This window comes from Ixodes scapularis, unplaced genomic scaffold, assembly GCF_016920785.2.
Source record: "Ixodes scapularis isolate PalLabHiFi unplaced genomic scaffold, ASM1692078v2 PGA_scaffold0__279_contigs__length_252992795, whole genome shotgun sequence".
Classification (NCBI taxonomy): domain Eukaryota; kingdom Metazoa; phylum Arthropoda; class Arachnida; order Ixodida; family Ixodidae; genus Ixodes; species Ixodes scapularis.
This window is the reverse complement of record NW_024609835.1, coordinates 225,582,912-225,603,096: the sequence shown is the minus strand read 5'-3', so window position 1 is coordinate 225,603,096 and position 20,185 is coordinate 225,582,912.

Below are 20,185 nucleotides of genomic sequence, written 5' to 3'. Positions count from 1 at the left end.
TCGGGCGAGCTGGCGAACTTCTTTGGCTAGTTGAGCAACCACTTGGACTTCGGGGCTTCCATCGTCAGCTGGTTCGTGGGGTAGCATCGCGTCGAGCATCTTCGTTACTTTCCTGCCATGCACCAGCTGAAAGGGTGTCACCCCGGTGGTCTCTTGCATGGCCGTGTTGTAGGCAAATGTGACGTACGGCAACACCTCGTCCCATGTCTTATGCTCCGCGTCGACGTACATAGAGATCATGTCGGCGATGGTCCTGCTGAGTCTTTCCGTTAGCCCGTTGGTCTGCGTGTGGTACGCCGTGGTGCGACGATGGCTGGTGTGGCCGAGACGAATGACTTCCTGTGTCAGCTGGGCCATGAACGAGGATCCACGGTCTGAGGTCAAGACTTCGGGGGCGCCGTGCCGGAGGACAATGGACTCGATTAAAAACTTGGCGACTTCAACAGCCGTTCCTGATAGAACAGCTTTTGTCTCGGCGTACCGTGTGAGATAATCGGTTGCGACGATTATCCATCGGTTTCCTTGCGTCGATGGTGGGAATGGCCCAAGTAAGTCCATTCCGATTTGCTGGAACGGTGCAGAAGGCGGCGCAATAGGCTAAAGAAGTTCTGCCGGTCTCGTCGGTGTTTTTTTTTTTCACCGTTGACACTCGTGGCAAGATCGGGTGTAGTGGTGCACTTTCTTCGCGAGCTTGGACCAGTAGTATTTCTCGCGTATCCTAGCAAAAGTTCTTCTGTAGCCAAGGTGTCTCGCCATCGGGTCATCGTGGCAGGCTTGAAAAATTTCTTCTCGAGGACTGGAAGGGACCACCAACAACCACGCCGTGTTGTTGTCGCTGAAACTCTCCTTGTAGAGAACACCTCGTCGGATGGAGAAGGTTGGCAGTGTTCGTACAAAACTGTGGGGAACGGCACTTCCTTGTCCCTCTAGGTGCTGGACGAGTGCTTGCAGCTCAGGGTCGTCTCGTTGGAGTGCTGCCATGTCACTGACATCCAGAGCGCAGAGGAGACACTCATCGTCGTCCTCTTTGGTGCAAGCAGGAGCGGCCTCGGCTGGGGCCCTTGACAGGCAGTCGGCGTCATTGTGCTCTGGCCGGACTTGTACACCACGGTCATGTCGAACTCATGCAGTCGTTGGCTCCACTGGGCGAGGCGTCCGGAGGGGTCCTTCAGATTCAACAGCCAGCAGAGCGAGTGATGGTCTGTAACCACGCGAAAAGGACTTCCATACAAATATGGGGGAAACTTTGTTATTGCCCAGACGACAGCGAGGCACTCATTTTCAGTAGTTGAATAGTTCCTCTCCGCGTTAGACACCGTCCGACTTGCGTATGCGATGGCTCGCTGTGCGCCGTCCTCCATTTGGACAAGGACCGCACCCAGTCCGGCGTTACTGGCGTTGGTGTGGATCTCGGTTTCAGCAAACTGGTTGAAATCGCCAAGAATCGGGGGCGTCTGGAGTCTTCGTTTGAGCTCGTCGAATGACCTCTGGTGTTCTTCTGCCCACTGGAACTTTACGGCGTCCTTCGTGAGGTTTGTGAGCGTTGCGGACAGCTTGGCGAAGTCTCGAAAAAAGCGCTTGTAGTAGGCACAGGGTCCGAAAAATCTTCTCACGGCCTTCTTGTCAGCCGGTGGCGTAAATGCAGCTACGGCGCGGGTCTTCTCGGGGTCATGTAGAACACCTTTGTTGTTCACGACGTGGCCGAGGAACTTTAGTTCCCCATAGGCGAACCGACACTTTGTTGGCTTGAGTGACAGGCCGGCGGTCTTGATGGCTTCAAGCACGGCTCGAAGTCGTCTGAGGTGTTCGTCGAAATCTCGTGAGAATACCACAACATCGCCTAGGTAGACGAGGCAGCTCTGCCATTTCAGACCTGCCAGCACGGTGTCCATGACACGCTGGAGGGTGGCTGGTGCTGTACAATGTCCGAACGGCATCACTTTGAATTCGTACAGTCTGTCGGGAGTGACGAAGGCAGTTTTCTCCCGGTCACGTTCGTCGACTTCAATCTGCCAGTAACCACTCTTCAGGTCCATCGACGAAAAATATCGGGAGTGGCGCAGTCGGTCTAACGTATCGCCGATGCGGGAGAGCGGATAGACGTCCTTCTTCGTCACAGCGTTCAGTCGACGATAGTCCACGCAGAACCGCATTGTTCCGTCCTTCATCTTTACAAGGACGACTGGGGACGCCCATGGACTTCTTGAGGGTTGAATGATGTCATCGTCGAGCATCTCCTGGAGTTGATCTTGAATCACTTTCCTTTCCTTTAAGGAGACTCGATACGGCGACTGGTGGACAGGGAGTGCGACGTCGTCGGTAATATTGCGATGTTTCGCCATTGGTGTTTGGCGAACTTTTGATGTCGTTGCGAAACAGTCACTGTATTCGGCGAGGAGATCAACCAGTTGCCGGCGCTTCGGAGCTGGGAGCTGGGGGTCGATGTTGAGCGGCGGCGGTGTAGTGCTCTTCTGCTGTGGCGACAAGGTTTCCTCTGAGATTGCGGCGACCACGGCTGGCACCTGAAGCTCCTCGAGGAGGCCCACGGTGGTACCCTTCGTTAGGTGCTGCGGCTCCTCTCGAAAGTTGGTCACAAGAGTAGTTGTACGTCCTTCTTGGATATCTGTTACGCCTCGTGCGATATCAATTCCTTTTTCGAGGAGCAGTTGGACGCTGCCTTCCAGAAGAGCTTCACCGTGCCTAGCTGCGTCGGTTATCGACCGCGGCGGTAGGTTCACATGGTCGGCGATAACTCGAATAGCGGTTGACGTCGTGTTGATCCGTGCCGGCGGCAGGACAGGCCTTCGCAGCGTCAACTGATTTGCCGCGAGGTTGATGACGGCGCCATACTCCCAGAGAAAGTCCACTCCGAGGATAACGTCCCTCGAATAGTCTTGCAGAACGACGAACTTCACAGGGCACGTCTCACCGTGGATCTCGACGCGAGCAGTGCATCTCCTGACTGGTGTAATGACGTGCCCTCCGGCGGTTCGTATTTGAGGTCCATCCCACGGCGTCGTGACTTTTCGAAATCGGCGGGAGAGCCTCCCACTCAAGATTGAGTAGTGTGCTCCGGTGTCTACGAGTGCTGACGCGTCGTGGCCGTCGATGGCGAAGTTTAAGTTGTTGGACACCGTTGCAGAAGCGTCGTTTCGGTGTCTGGTAGCGTTCGAGTGGGGGCCCTCCGACATCAGTGGAGGATCTTGGCGTCGGTCGTCTTCGGCAACTCCACCTCCAGGGGTTGCAGCGCCTAGTTTCCCCGGCGTGGAGCGAGGAACGACAGGCTTTCACGTTGGGGTCGGTGCATCGGCGAAGGTGGACGTCGTGGCGAAGGTGACCGGAACTCTCGGCGGGACGCAGGCTCGGGGGACTGACGTCGTCGCTGGTAATCGTCGATCTCCCGAGGGCGTTCACCATACCGGGGCGCTGGTCGTTTGAGTGGAATCCGCGCAGCCCGAGCCGTCGGTATGGGCATCGGCGGTACACATGGTCAGCTTCCCGGCAGTGGTAACACAGCGGGCGTCGGTCGGCCGTCCTCCAGGCGTCTTTCTTCCTCGGCGCAGGTCGGTCTGGGTGAACTTGCGCCTGATCTTCCTGTCGTTGGGGGTACTGCGGCGTTGGGGCGTGTGTTCGCGGTGGCGCGGTGGCTTGGCGGGGAGCTTGCGGCGGTCGTCGGGCCATTGGAGTGTAGCTCAACGTCGGTTCCTCCAGTTCCGGTGCCACAGTGGTGACGGGAACCTCTGGTTGGAGCGCCCGATGCACTTCTTCTCGGACAGCCTCGGCGATGGAGAGGGTTGGCGGACGGCTGGTTGTTGGCAGCAACCTTCGCAGTTCCTCCCGAACGACCTCGCGGATAATTTTGCGGATGTCCGTACCAGGAGCGTTTTCGCCGCTAAACTGCGCGATCGCAGTGACGCTTGGATGCCGCTGGTAGTGGGAAGCGCGCGCTTGGAGGGCGCACTCGATGTTTGTCGCCTCGGTGACGAAGGCGTCGGCGGTTGGCGTCGGGTCGCGGACGAGGCCTCCGAAGATGTTGTCTCTCACCCCGGCCACGAGGATTCGTAGCTTCTTCTCTTCTGTAGCTCGAGGACCGGCTCGGGCGCTCAGGTGCAGAACATCCTCTACGAAGCGGGTGACGCTCTCGTTGGGGCCCTGGGTCCTGGTTTGCAGTAAGTCCTCGGCTCTCTTTCGGCGGTGCTGGTTGACGAATGTAGCCTTCAGATCGGTCTTGAAAATGTCCCACGACATCAAAGAGGACTCATGGTTCTCGTACCAGTGCTTGGCTGTCCCCTCAAGGAAAGAATAGACGTTGTGCAGGCGCTGCTCGTCGGTCCAGCCATTGTGGCGGGCAACGCGTTCACACTGGTCAATGCAGTTTTCGACGTCTTCATAGAGTTCACCACGGAAGGGGGCAGCCATCCGCTATGCTTCGGGCATGTAGATGACGAAAGGAGCGGCGGGGCCTTGCGTCTGGTTGGCCATCGTCGTCTTCTTCGGCCTGGGCTTGTCCGGCAGCAGACCCAAATCAGGGGACTGACATTTGTTACGACGACTTCTTCGGACTCCGGCGTCTTCGGCGAAGGGTAGCCTTCCAGGGCTCTGCACGTCGCTTGGCCGGGATTTTCTTGGAGGGCTAAGATTAACGGGCATAGAATGAAGTACCCCGCACCTCCACCAAAATGTTACCGGTGGTGACCAAAAGAAGAATAAATAAAGAGGAAGAAATAAACATTTAATGTCGCGAAATTGTGCCAAAAATGAAAGGGTGGAAAAGATAATAACAGAGCGTCGCGGGCGTCGAAGTTGGCGCAACAACAAAGTCAAACGCTGGGCAAGACTGACCCCGGTTTGCCACGCGGAGCCCCTTATGTACACTCTCCGGCGATATGAAAGACCCAATCGGAGCGCGTGGCAGAGGTGGTGGCTGAGGGGGGCGCTGCTCGCGCTTTGGGAAATTCCATGTCGCTCGGAGGGGAGGCCTCACTCGGTGCTCAGCCGCGCCAGCTGGCGAGCCGCGTCGAGACGTGCTTAAATTTTGATTTCGGTTCGTGGTCGGTCAAACTGCGATACCCGCGGCATTCTTTGAGTAAACTAAGGAACAAACGCACTCTTCAACACATTTTATTTGTGCAGTACAGGGCATCAGCATAACTGTAATCTTTGTTTTTGCGCAGTGATTGATTTGATAATTTGCACGCAAAAATTTATAAAATCGCCCGTGATAACGAGACTTCATTGGAGCCTCCTTTGCAATACTCCCAGGCGTGCCACGTAAGAGGCGCTCTCCCGCCAAACCGAAATAAAAATCTGTTAAGCACGTCTCGGCATGGCTGGCGCAGCTGAGCACCGAGTGAGGCCTCCCCTCCGAGCGACATGGAATTGCCCAAAGCGCGCGCAGTGAACCCCTCAGCCACCGCCTCTGCCACGCGCACCCAGTGCGTCTTTCTTATTGCCGGAGAGTGCACATGGGTAAGCATCTGGAACAATCAGCGTAGAATGTTCGACGCGTAGAACATTCGGACCTCGACCACACAACAGGATTCTCGAATTTAGCAGAAAACTAGATTGCAGGAATAACCAAAGATGCGTCGCTCCCAGGGATCGAACGCTCTCTTTTCGCGTGGGTGGCAGGCACGATAACCCTTAGGCCGCGCGTGCGCTTCCTCCTTGGCCAGCTGCGCGCGCGGCAATATAGGTCGTGAATAAAAACTGCCGCGGGTCTTTGCCCATCCGGCCCAGTTGAGATTGTCTGGTCGCGGTCTCTATATGGTGTCAGGAGTGGTTCGCTAGGCTGCCTCCTACGGCATCGGCCGCTGCGAAGTTCGGAGACCATAGCTACAGGTAAGCCTGCAGGGGCTAAGGCTGGACCTTTTAACAGTCGGCGTTCCAAGACTACGGCCGCCGCCGCAATTTCACTTTGGTAACCCCGGAGCATGGAAGCAGTGGAGACAGCGATTCGAAGACTACTGCTGCCCATCAAGTCCCTAAGCCGCCAGTGACGAGGTTCCAGTGCGGACACTGCTGTATTGCATGGTATCCAAGGCACGCGACATCCTAAACTCGCTGCAAGTGGAAGGGGCGGACTTCAGCAAATTCAACCACATCGCCGAGAAGTTCGACGGCTACTTCATCCATCCCGCCAACGAACTGTACGAGAGTGCACACTTTCATCGGCGCGTTCAACAAGCCGGTGAGCCGGCCGAATCTTTTTTCACGGTTCTAAAAAACTTTGTAAAAAAATGCAACTTTCCTTCGCGAGAAGTGGAGGAGCGTTTGATACGGGACCGCTTTGTGGTCTGCCTTCCATGCGTAAAATTGTCAGACAGGCAGTAAAGAATGTGTCCCTCCATGAGGGTCACCAGGTTGTTTTGTCCCGGTCCTTCCTAGAAGTCGTAGGTCAGGGCCGGGTGATCGTGGACTGCCGCGCTGGATGGTCGCTTCGGTGCTTGTTGGTGGTGGCGGAGCCTCGAAGAAAGACGCTCAAAATCGAGAGCAACGATTGATAAAAACAAATATATTGAAACGTCAACAGCAAACTTGGTGCCAAACTCTACTGTCCGCTCACGGCAGTAGAAATACCAAAAAAACCGCGCCTCGGCGCAAAGTGCCCACCGCGCACGGCGGGGCTCAAAGAAACTGCTCGTCGCTCGCGACAAAGCTACGCGGACCGGCGGACCGCGGGAGATAACTTGCTCCGCGCACGGGCTTGTTCAAACTCAACGTTTTCTCGCCAGCGCGGACGAGAAAACTCCCCGCTGACACAGGGCCTGTCCAATCAGGACGATTATACAATTCTATTGGCCCCAGTGCCAGCGGGTCCTCCACCAATCACAGAAAGGCCACCGAACTCGTTATTTCCCTTTTCTAAGAAGAGAAACAATGCCAAACTCCTAGGGGAACTCTTCAATCGGGGCGATACTTTACCGCTTTACGGGGAAAACACCCCCCACTTCGCTGCATCAAAACAAATTGGCGCCGTGACCTTCGAACTTAGCGAGTAAAGCGTAATAGAGTCCAAGTGGACCCAGACCGGCGCCCCTCATCGCTAAAACCTCATTGTAGCAGTCTCCCGACTGGACAAGCCGTCACTGGGAACGCGCCGTGACGACAAAGCCGGGGAGGATGCCACTACCTCGCGGCGACAGGCAAGAATGTCTGTCTCCTTCCCGGGCCAAAGATTAAAAAGGGCTCAAGCCGCTCATCCCCCTATGCTAGGGGCGAGCCGTCGGGGTGCCCCGATCCGAACGGTTGAAGGTCGATTCACTCAGTTTCCAGGAAACGACAAAATTCTCAAGCGATCCCTACACAGGCTTTGTCGTAATCCAAGACTCACAATCGAAGAGGCCCTGATTCAAGTCCGTCAGGCTGAAGATGCCGAGAGAGAGCCGAAATTTCGTGATTCTACCGGAATTTCGGCGGCATCTGTCGAAGCGAAGGAGATAGGCATTGACGCGGCGAGAGTCACGGAGAACCGCCCACTGAAATCAGCGCGCAACGTTGCCGTCGGCAGTAGGAGCTCCTCGCCGTGTGATCTTTCCGGACGTACCTTCCATCCGCGCTCCGAATGCCCTGCAAGCCGGGCAATCTGCAGCAAATGTCGCAACAACGGCCACTTCGCGGCGGTATGTTGCTCCACACAAAGCTCGAGAGGCACAGCAAGGCGCTAGCGTCGATTGAGCTGGGTGCCGTCCGTTCGGACTGCAGCACTCAGGCGAAGTTCGTCAAAGTGAAAGTCGACGGTATGCTACTTAGTTTTAAGATCGACAGCGGGGCTGAAGCCACGGTCATCCCCAGCACATTTTTGGGGATTCCGGCGCGTCTCAAACCGCCGGACGGACAGCTGACCGGTCCAGCGAGCCAGCCTTTGGATGTTCTCGGGCCGTTCGTCGCCACACTCGAATGGAAGAACAAGAAGACCAAGCAGAAGCCGTGCGTGGTCCCGTCCCAGGTCGTTCCGCTCTTGGGGTTTTTGGGTATCCAGGCACTCGGCGTGGTCAAGTTCGTCGAGCCGGTGGCTGCCGTCCAGCACGGAAGGAATGATACTTCGCTGACGCGGCTGTTCCAAGGCTTCGGTGAGCTCAACGAAGAGTTACTCATCTGCCTTCAGCTCATACCGATCCCTTTCTCGCTTCACGTTACCAGAAGAGTTCCTATCCCCTTTCGCGACGTCATGAAGACGAAGTTGGACAAAATGGAAGCCCAGGGCTAGATCCGGCGGGTGTCAAATCCTACGCGGTGGTGCGCGAGAATGGTCGTTGTGTCCAAGCGGTCAGGCGCCTACCGCATCTGCGTCAACCTCACGGGGCTGAACAAGGTGGTGCGTCGAGAGCGTCATATCCTTCCGACGGTAGACCAGGTCTTGGGATTTCTTGGTGAAGCTCAAGTTATTTCGAAGCTGGACTCTAAATCCAGTTTACATCAAGTGAAGTTGGCCGAAGACAGCCAGGAACTCACAACGTGTACCACTCCGTTCGGGCGATACTGTTTCCGGCAGTCACGTCGGCGCCAGAGGTTTTCCAGCGCCAAATAAGATACATCCTCAAGGGTATAAACGGCGTCAACATGATAGACGATTTCCTCGTCTTCGGCTGGGATAGAGTGGAACGCGATCGCCGACTGGCGGAAGTTTTAAATCGTCTGGCCAGTGCAGGCCTGACTTGGAACAAGGCCAAATGCAAGTTTGGCGTCACGAGCGTCGGTTTTCTTTGCGTTATCGTGAGCGGAATTGGAATTGCACCAGGTTCGGAGTAAGTGGCAGACGTGCAGCATATGGAACCGCCAGTCGATGTCGGTGGGGTGCGCAGGATCTTGGGCATGGTCAACCATATGGGGAGGTTTCCTGCTACATGTCTCCGACGTTGCAGCTTCAATCCGCGAGCTACTTAGCAAGCGGAGTGTTCGGCATTGGGGTTCAAGTCAACAAGCGACAATACAGGGCCTGAAGGACATGATTACTTCAGAAGTCTGCATGGCCAACTACCACCCACAGCACCCAACCATCATATCTGCAGATTCCAGCTCGTTTGGACTTGTGGCAGTGGTTCGGCAGGGCCAGCCGACGGGCGAACGCCCAGCCGTGGCTTTCGCATCCCGTGCACTTTCGTCAACCGAGCAGAGGTATAGACAAACAAAGGAAGAAGCCTTGGCAGTCGTTTGGGCCGTACACCGCTTCAACGAGCATGTCAGAGGTCTACAATTCACCGTGGAGACAAACCACCAGCCTTTGACAGCCCTACTGGAAGAAATGGACGTGGACGTTATGCCTCCAAGGATCCAACGGCTGAGTATCAGGCTCACGAGGTACCAGAACGGGACCTTTTTTGTTCCCCGGAAGCTTCCGGCTACAGCCGGCAGGCTGTCCAGGGCCTCATTGACATCAGCCGTAGAAGTGAGCTTCGTGGAGCTCTACGTGCAGAACGTCGTCCATTCCATTCAAAAACGTTCTCCGGTCAGTCCCGAAGATGTCCGTTGGCACCATGCAGCAGACGGCGAGTGCGTAACACTGGAGAATTTCTGGAAACGCGGCTGGCCTCAGAGGAACAAGCTTCCCAGCGATGTCATGAAGTACTGTAAGTTCCGTATTGAGCTAATCATCTGCGATGGGATGCTTCTCAGGGGTGGTCGTCCAGTGATCCCAGTAGCTCTGCAAACAGAAGTCTTGTAGTTGATTCATGAAGGACACCAGGTGGTGAACAGGTGCAAGGTGTGGGCCCGAGACTCGGTTTAGTGGCCCCATGTCGGACAGCAGATCGAGGCCATGGTACAAACCTGCTAACGGTGCGCATCTACCAGGACGCAACGAACTGAGCCCCTGGTGCCAATGCCTCCAGTGGACCTATCATGGAAACAAATGGGAGCTAATCTGTTTCATCTGGGTGGGCAGGGTTACCTTCTGGTGGACTACCACTCTCGTTACCCAGAAGTCGTAACGCTTCGATGTAAATCAAGCCAGTCTGTGATTTCAGCGATCAAGAGTAGCATGGCTCGCTTCGGTATACCGGAAGTACTAAAAAGCGACAACGGGCCCCAATTTTCTTCACATGGCATCACGAGTTTTGCAAGAGAATGTGGTTTTTAGCATATCACTAGTAGCCCCGGCTACCCCGAATCGAACGGGGAGGTGGAGCGCGCTGTGAGAACCATTAGGGATCTTTTTCGCAAGAGTGACGATGTATTTTTGGCACTGCTGTCGTACCGGTATACCACAGGCCTTTCAGTCTTTGAGCCCGGCGCAGCTGCTGATAGGGCGGCGTCTGCGTTCTTGTATGCCAAGGGACAATGAGAAGCTGCGTCCTGACGTGCCGGCCCTGGGGGCCTTCCAGGAGAGGGACTGTGAGGCGAGGCGGCAGCAGGCAGCGGAGTTCAACCGTTGCCAAGGGGTGCAGGTGCATTGAGACCTCTCGCCAGGAGAGGAAGTCTGGGTGACGGGTGCTCAGGGGTGCCCAGCGTCCACGTTCCTATGTCGTGGAAACTCGACGGGGCATGCAACAGCGAAACCGGCGACATCGTGTACCTTACGGTGCTCACGCTCCTGGGTCTCCAGTTCCTGGGTCTCCAGTTCCTGGGGAGCCTGTTGGTGGTCCTCCTGTTCCCAAAGAGCCTGTTGCTGGTCTTCCAGCCCTGCCTTTAGAGACGCCGACTGAACCACCACAGCAATGAGTGGCAGCGACGAGTGCGAGCCCACGGGTAAACAGAAGTTCGACATCAAGCGACTTTTGGCAGCAGGAGCATCGCTACTCAAGGTCAGGGTGACGGGTTATTCCGTCTGTGAGATTGAATTTGTAATTTTTTTTTAGTGCAGTTGAGAGAAGTGCATCCTTTTGGAGGGGGAATGTAGTGTTGTTTGTTACCGCCAGGTGTCTCTCTTAGCAATGCTAACTTGATTCTAACACGCTATCATAGAGGGCGCCGCCTCACTGTTACGTTTTGTATATAGGTTATGAATAAAGACTGTCGCAGGTCTTTGCCCATCCGGCCCAGCCGAGATTGTCTGGTCCAGGTCTCTACAATAATTGTTGATATAAGCGTCTGTAACTGTTAGGAACAAACGATTCTCTTTAATTATTTACATATGCACTAGGCAGGTACATATTTCTTTAAGCCCACAAATGTGTTTTTATGAAATGATAACTCGAGTGAGTTGGTTATTCAGATATAAAGACGAATAGTGAGAAAGACAAAAATCAAGATAAAAAACATAACATGATCCTTCCAATAAAGGGGGATCCTTTATCTATAAAGGCATAAGAATGGGCAACAACAAGCACTTTACCCCGACTAGTTCAGCCACCTTTTGACTTAGCATATTGTGGAAAGTTTCAAGTTCATAGTCCAAGAGATTCAGTGAGCGAGACAATTGGGTCCAGTGAGTTCAAATGTACCTTAAAAGTAGTAAAGCTCAAAATGTTCCCTAATGTGAATGTTTTAGCTCGTTTCTTGTGCCTCAACAGCCTAGCTTCAGCATCTCGGCAATTTTCAATTTGAAATAAATCCAGTCAAGATCATAAAGAGGGTACAGGGAAACGTCTCGTGTATTTGTTTTTTGAATTCTTTCGATTATGCGCTACCCAAACGACTCAAACTTGAGTTATCGTTTTAAGGATCTCAAGGCTGCTCAAACCGCGCACCGTGGGTGCCATCTAAAGGACATTGGCGTACTGGGGCTTCTATAAAGAGGACAAGTAGTCTGTTGAAAATAATTCCTGGAGTAGGGGAGCAAGAGGGACAAAGGACAAAGACAAATCTCCAAAACACAGCTTGGTGACTGCTGCGCTACAGAAAAAATCCGCCTGGTCTGGGTATCGAACCCGAGGCCTCTTCATTACAGGTGGAGCGGGTTCGATACCCAGACCAGGCGGATTTTTTCGGTCGCGCACCAGTCACCAAGCTGTGTTTGGAGATTTGTCTTTGTCCTTTGTCCCTCTTGTTCCCCTTCTCCAGGAGTTATTTTCATCATTCTGGTCCAGCTTGCTTGCACCTTTGCATTTAATTGCATTATAATGAAAAGTAGTCTGTGCCTGCGGAAAAACACATCTAATAAAATTTAAACTTTTTTGTTCTGAACCCTACAGTGTGAAACTTAAGTCCGTTTGAGACTGCAGCGGATGTTCAACGATGGTACAGTGCAGTTCTGTCCCTTTTGGAATAGCAACGAGTATGGTTGATGCCAGGACCTCGCGATCTGATCTCTTGACACCTTCTATTCGACGATTTCCGGGCATTTTCGCATCTGCCGTGGCGAGTTCGTCACTGTTTTGAACTTCATCGATCTGAGGCATGACTCTTGATTTTCGTAGTCGAGTTACCTGCCTACTTATTCTCGATGATGTTTTGTCTTCAGCGATATAGCGAGTAAACCGTCCTTCTTGCGTTCGGTAAGATTTGGGGCCACCCGATGGCTCCTTTATCTCAAAATGGGATCACGAAAACTACTGTCACTGTCAAAATATTCAGATATCAGCCGATATTAAACACACCATCACAGATGTAAAGAGCATTCGTGTTTATTTAAAGCTTTGACTCCTGTTTGTGAAAGTTAAGCGAAAAAATGATTGAATTCTGAGACCTCTTTATTCGTCACACACCGAAGAAATGCAGCGAAAAGCAGACTCCGGCGAAGGAGACCACGGGAGTGAGTGTGTTTGCATCACGTGATTCCTTTCAGTCAATTGTATCCATCCCTCCTTTCAGCGTTCCCTAGTTTGCTCTGTTTGTTCCTACATTGCCAACGCAAATCCAGTGTTTAGCTAGGGGCGCGTCTGTAAACCCGAGTTAATGTTGGTGCAACCGGAACCTACACTCGTGCTTAACGGAGCTCGGTTCAGGGCGCTAAGCCGACTTACGAAAGAGCACTCTAAAAAAAGCACGTGCGCCCGCTTTCCCGCACATCGCTCGGAGAGCCAATCATCGCAACTTAGGGAGGCAGCTCAGCGAATGATGCCGAAACATATGTTTATACCAAAAAACGCAGTCTGAGTTGTGACATTAAGCAGTGCAAAACGTCACGCTTGCATTGCTTAATGTCACAACTCAGACTGCGTTTTTTGGTCTAAACATACGTTTCGGCGTCGTGATTCGCTAAGATGCCTCCGCAAGTTGCGATGATTGGCTCTCCTAGTGTTGTGCGGGAAAGTAGACGCTCGCGCTTTTTTTTTTTTTTTTTAGAGTGAGCCACTTTGGGTTAAGATAAGCGACGTTGGTGCAACTGGCCCTTAGTAGATCAAATTTGGATCTTGTGATCTGTAAATTCAAAGGCAAAATAAATGGCGAGAAAGATTCATATATTTTATTAAACGTTACAATGGCTCATAGCTAGCCATATTTTTGGTGGTTCTAAAACTGCGATATCTGTTGAGTCAGCGTCAACCTGTATTGGCGGTAACACGTTGCAAGTAACGATGTTACCGGCAACGCGTTGCTTTTTTTCGGTAAAGCGTAACTTAGTGGTTACATTTTGTTCAAAACAGTAATGGGTAGTGTACTTAAAGTTACTCATTTGGAGTAACGGGTAAGGGAGTTACGTCACTCGTTACGACTTTCTTCTAAAAACAAAGTTAGACTCAATTTTTTTTTATTCGCCAAGCAATGTGCATTTTTTTTTGTTTTGCGTTTTACTTTGCGTTTTTTTCGATAGCATTTACGTGAAACGGTAAAAATATAAAGCAATTATGCTCAGCTCCTGCATGAACATTATATTTCTAAATCTAGTGCGCTTATGAATACTGGTGACTTCAAACAGTAAAACGTTTTAATTCATATTAAAAAAAAGTAACGCAAAAATAACACGCGTTACTTGTTATCCGTAACAGTAACTGCAGCGCGTTCCTTTTGTTTTGCGGACGGCAACACGTTCATTTTATTGGCAAGTCACGAGTAACATATTTCGTTACTTTTTTTCCGGCAAGCCTACATACAACACACGCCTCAACGTTTCAATGGGACATGATTTCCCAAAATTCAAAATAAAATTCCAGGTTTTCAAAGTAGACGATACCCCATTTCTTTCATACTTAGGTCTGTAAAAAACTGTTAAGAGTTAGGGTATGTAAGAGTTTAAAAATTCGTAATTTAGAGAAAAACGAGGTCCTACAAAGACAACTGCCCTGCACAGCACTGAAAATTGTTCATTCACTATTATTTCACTTAGTGTTTGCACAAAATTAGTTAATAATATCAAACACATACTGTCGTGAGCGACACAGACAAACCAACAAACAAAAACAGGCACAGACAAACCGACAAATACAAGAATCACAATTGTAACTTGACACATTAAATTTCCAGAGAAAAATACACCGCATTTGTATACTACTGAAACTCAAGTTAAAGTACTAGTTTTGTGGGTATGCTTAGACAGCAGGAAGCTAATCAGCCCTAATGGGCATTTAAAATCTCGGCTAGCTGTAAATAAAAAAAATAGCCATTCCAGTACCACTGTTAGCCTGGAGCAGTACTGATGCATGACCACTCTTCGGTGTGATCATTCATATCAAAACAGGCATGATCCTTAGGTTCTGCAGCGAGAGCTTTTGCTCCACGCGCTTAAAGGTGCGTTGTAATAACCTTCTCGGGTACAGATCCCCCTGAAATCTAAGGCATTCTTTTAATTAGTTGCCAAAATGCAAAGTTTTCCAAAAAGGGCAATTTTATATTCGAGGTTTTCGAGGAAATGTCGGAACAGTGGTTAAATGCCGATTGGGGCATTGATGCCAAGACACTGACTGACGGTAATGTACATACTTCTTCTAGACAATAGGGCAGAAACAATGGGTCTAACAAACCCTTTTGATTAGCATTACAACGGAAGTTTACAACGCTACTATCACCCTCACTCCCTAAAGCCGCTGTGTCTCTTCTGAGAATATTACTTAAGCTTGAGAACCCCACCCTAGTGAAAATAAAATAAAAAAAAAAAAACATTTTAAATATGATCGGGTTACCAAATAATGGGTAGTAGTATTTGTTAGTCTGAACGTTCCAGCTCTAAAATAATATTGTTAGACGTCTCTCAAGTGACGCCCCACCACCATGATCCCCTTCTGGTGCTTTTGTCTTTATCGCGTGCGTTCTAGCAAGGTAATATCACCCCTACAATAGTAAAAATACAAAACCAACTAGAAATCAGATGCCGTGTTGTCGACCACTGACGTGTTAAGCTGATCGACAATGCGGTAGAAGCTACGTGCTGATTGGACCACTCATACTTCATGTAGGAATTCCTCTTACTGATGCCCGTCTTATAGAATGACACAACGCACTGGTTCTATAACACGTAGTCATTTATTCACCCTTGTCGCCCGCGCCGCGATCCATAAAAAGCCCTCGCGCATAGGCTGTGATGGCCTTTTATCAGCTGCGGAGCGCCGCTTGCGAGGCCGATTCCACTTGCCCCCCTCGCCGTGAAAATCACCACAAACGATTTAGCATGCCGGTAATCTAGCCCGACGCTTTGGATCCTCAAGTTGTTCCGACATTTTCTCTCCTTCCAAAAATCTAATAGTGGCTTGAAGGTCATGGGGCGGCCCTCCTTCAGGGCAACCAAGGGTGGAGTATTCGCAGATGGCCGAGCGCGGGTTCCACGTCAGTAATTCCGCAGCCACATAGGTACCCTATGTGGCTGCGGTGGGTATGATGATTGGGGCGGCGTCTTGGACGCTACGTCTCTGGCACAAGGAACTAGAAATTAAAAGCAAAATGAAGGCATGACGCTACAGGAATAAGTGACCGCGTCCAAGAACGACGCTAGCCCAATTTGAAGATGAAGAGGTTAGGAGTAGCTGCTGTGTCCGCGTGCCTTCAGTCACCCCTAAAGAAGAAAGAGAGAGAGATGAATCGTTTATTAAAACAATCGGAAATCCGGCTGGAGTTAGTCTTGCCACTAGGCCGACATTGTCCCACGCTCGAAAGGAAAAATATAAAATTAAATTAATGAAAAGATAAAAAGAAAGAGGATAGATATGAGAAGATTAGAGGAGGTATAAAAGTTAGTGGTCAGAAATTTTCACTGTTATCTTTGTCACATTTGTAGTATATGGGCCCTTTACAGTTGAGTGTGTAGGCCAGTGGCTCGCAGGAAATTCAAAAATAATCTCTGAAGTAATTTCCTCGTAGCACGAGTACCAGAAGGAAATATAAGTTGTGCTGTGTCCTGTATCACAAATTTGTGCTTTCTCAACTCAGCCGAGAATGTTTTTCTTTCCTCTTCAAACTTTTGACAATCGTCCAGCATGTGATTGAGGTCTTCGGTTACTCGGCATTTGCTGCAGGTATCGGTATCTCGCTTTTTCCAGCGGTGCAGCAGTTGGCCTGTACGTGCACTCCCTGTACGTAAACGGAAAAGCAGAGTGGCGTCTGCGCAGCGGAGATTTCGGGTTAAGCACGGCTGAACCGGAGAGGAGTGGCCTATGGATAACGAGCATATATGGTCGTATATAGTTTTGTAGAAATTTCTAGTACCTTCTGTGGTCTTAATGCTAGCGGGTAAATTATTAGCGGCGGAAGCAAGTTTATCCGCTTTTTCGTTGCCTCGTAGCCCGATGTGTGCCGGTACCCACTGATAGTAAATTTTGAAACCGGTCGCTTCCAGTGTTTTTGTAGTTAATTTAGCTGCCGTTGCTGCTTTCGACGTTTCTTGGGGTCTTTGTAGCTGTTGGAGAGCAGCACGAGAGTCTATTAGTAAAACCACATTTTGTGGTGTGAGCTTGCTTATCATACTGAGAGCTTCTACAATCGCATACATTTCAGCTGTTCTTGGCGATACCATCTTATCGAGTCGTCCACTCCATTCAAGTTGTAAACTAGGCATATAGAAAGCGGAAGTGCCGCTTCTTCTGGTGCGATTTACTGACCCGTCTGTGCATACTTGTAGACAATCAGCGTATGTTATCGAGATATATTCAATTGTTTTTTCCTTGATTACTGTTTCATTTTCGCTCATCTTATTGCGTATACCCGGAATGTGGCAGGTGCACTTTGGGCAGTAGTTGTTCCAGGGGGGCGATGGTTTAACACCATTTCGATCATGACAAATGTCAGGTGTCCATCCAAGGTGTTGAAGAGTTTGTCCAGTAATATGAAGACGCGATTGTTGCCTTGTTTTAAGTCGTCGCAACAGGTCTCTTCCTGCAGGTGTGGCACTCAAACGTACGTGCTGAGAAAGAAGGCTCTTGGTTGCTAGCAGCGGTAAATTGAAAACGCAAGCTTCTTTGTATACATTTTCATTTTTTGTTGACCTAGGAACTCCCAAGCAAGTGCGCAGGCCTTGTCTATGTATGCACTCGAGCATTTGGGAGTCTGTTGATGACAGCTTAATGAATGGCAAAGAATATAATATACGGTTTACAATAAGGGCTGAATGCAGACGCATCATGGATCTTGGTGAGTTTCCCCACGACTGTCCTGCGACTCTACGAATTGCGTTTCTTGCTGTCAGTGTAGATTTTTTTACGATCATAGCTTGTGCATGCCAGTTAAGCCTAGAGTTCAAAGTGATTCCTAAGAATCTGTGTTGTCGTTCGCGACGTATCGGTGTATTGTAAAGTGTGAGGTCAATTTTGGTATTACGTCGGTTTTTTCCCAGGAATAGTATGAATGCAGTTTTTTCGAGTGAGAATTGTAGGCCAGAATCATTGAGATAATTGCTTGCTGCGGTGATGGTTGCGTGAGCGGCGTTTCGAAGGCCATGGTGCCGTTACCCTGAAACCCAAGCGCATATATCATCCGCGTACACTGACATATTAATGGGAAGAGTGTACTTAGGAAGGCATGCTGGTAATGTTACCAACACAATGTTGAACAAAATGGGCGATAGAACGCTTCCTTGTGGTAAGCCTCTAGTACATCTGCGAGTAGTGCTGAGAGCTGGACCAAGCCGAACCCTGAGAGTTCTGTTGGTGAAGACGCTTTTCAGATATGTTTGGAACTTCCCTGTTATGCCGATGTCTGTCAATTTTTCGAGAACTACCGCTGGTTCAACATTATCGTATGCTTTCGAGATATCGAAAAATACCGCCAAAGTCGATTTTTTGTTAGATTGGTTGTGTTCGATCGAACTAATTAGGTCTAAGATGCTGTCTTGAGTCGATAGCCCGCGTCTGAATCCTGTCATTTCGTGCGGCAAAAGATGGTTAGTTTCAAGCCACCACGTGAGTCGAGCATGTATCATCCTTTCCATGAGCTTCATCACACAGGAGGTGAGAGAAATGGGGCGGTAGGATGATGGTGCGTGGTGTGGTTTTCCTGGTTTGTGTATGGGTACAACCCAAGCTGTTCTCCATTCTTCTGGTATGATACCTGATTCCCATACAGAATTAAAAAACTTTAGTAGCTCTTGTAGACGCTCAGCTGGTAAATTTTGCAGCATCTGGTTCGTGAATCCGTCTGGTCCGGGGGCACTTTTCCGCTTAGTTAATTTTAACGCGAACGTTAATTCTTCAATGTTGAAGTCCGTGTCCAAGGGAGACGATCTGGTCACAGCTTCATACACCTTGTCGGTCTGGTCTTGGGTCGAAAAAAATTGGTCCGAAAATTTCTCCGCTGCTTCCCTCAGATTTGTTCCGAGGGGAAATGCCATCGAAGCATGTGAAAGGCGTAAATCACGTTTGCCTGTAAAAACATCGAGTATTCTCCAAATCTCAGTTCCAGGTTTGTTGGTATCAGCTGTAGCACATGTGTCATCCCAGTGCTTTCGTTTTGTTTTCTTGGCATAGCGGTTCGTAAGTGCATTGATTCTGTTTAACTTAGTTTTGCCAGTGCTTGAGTATTTTCGCCGGATCTGTCGTTGGGCCTGTCTTCGGGCTGCACAAAGATTATGCAACTTGAGGTCAGGTTCTGGGTAGTGCTCTGGTAGTCGGATCTTTATAGTAGCCTTCTCCGCGCTTGTCAATATAGCTTGTAGTATGGGCTCTGTCGACGTTTCCATGTTTGTTCTAAGAGAGTCCCAATGGGTGACCTGTCTGGTGCACTGTCGAGTCCCACGAAATCCCTGTAGATCTATAAATATTGGATAGTGATCACTCCTCATTGTGTCAGCCCTTACAAAAATATTGAGCGAGGGAGTATCCAATTTGTATACAGAATTGTGGATTCAGTGAATAGATTACTTATTGAACGTGTATCCAACTTTTTATCGCGTTTCTTGAGCTAATTGGCCGACCACTGGGTTTCGAAAAGCTACTAAAGTGTCTAAAATTCAGATGGAATGCCTGTAGACTTTCTATCCAATGTTAAGACATTTTATTGTATACCTTTTGTATCCAAATTGACGTGCCAATTAACTGAAGAAAGTCGTTAAAAATGAAGATACATTGTGGATAGCAAATACTGCTAAAATGTCTGTAGATCTTCTATCCAAAGATCAGACACTTCAGTCTACAGCTTTTCGATCCCGAATGGTCGGCCAATTAGCTCAAGAAACGCGATAAAAATGTGGATACATTGTGAATAGAAAAGGTTTGCTAGAACTCCTGTAGACTTTTATTCTGTAAATTTCAGACATTTATGCCTATATAGTTTGTATCCAAAGTAACCGGCCCCGGCTGATGTCGTCATCCGTGTCCACCGCAGCCATCTTTAGGTGGTACTCCAGAAGCATGTCATCTGGGAGAGCACGACGTCGGACCGGGCAGAGCATTGCACAGAAGGAGTCCTCGCTCACCCCCAACGCCTTGAGTCCTCGCGAGCGTGTAGGTTGTCGTACAGCGTCTGAGGACTTTAGTGTTCCGTGACGACGACACATGAGGAATATCCATCAGGCCCTCCATGTGGTCTTGGATGAGTGCTTCCTGGCTTCCGAACGTCTTCCGCAGGAGGTCCACGGCGTCGGAGTAGCACTGTGTGGTGGGCTGTTAAGCCGGCAATGGCAGCTGCTCCATCGCCACTCAGCGCTGATCGCAGGTAGTTGAACCTTTCCGCCGGCGATAGGTCCGAGTTCAGATGGATGGCGGTCTCGAACTGTTCCCAAAACGGCTGCCATTTCTTCCGTTGACCGTTGAATTTCAGAAGTTCAAGTTTTAGGAGTTTGATTCTCGACTTCGCTGGCGTTGGTGATCTGTTAGTGCTTCCGATCAGGCTACTCTGGTTGGATGGATTGTCGCGTTCCGCACTGCATCTTAGCTGGCTCTTCAGCTTTGTCATGTACACACTAAACGAAAATATACCCAGGTGGGAGTAAATGGCTTGTCCTCTA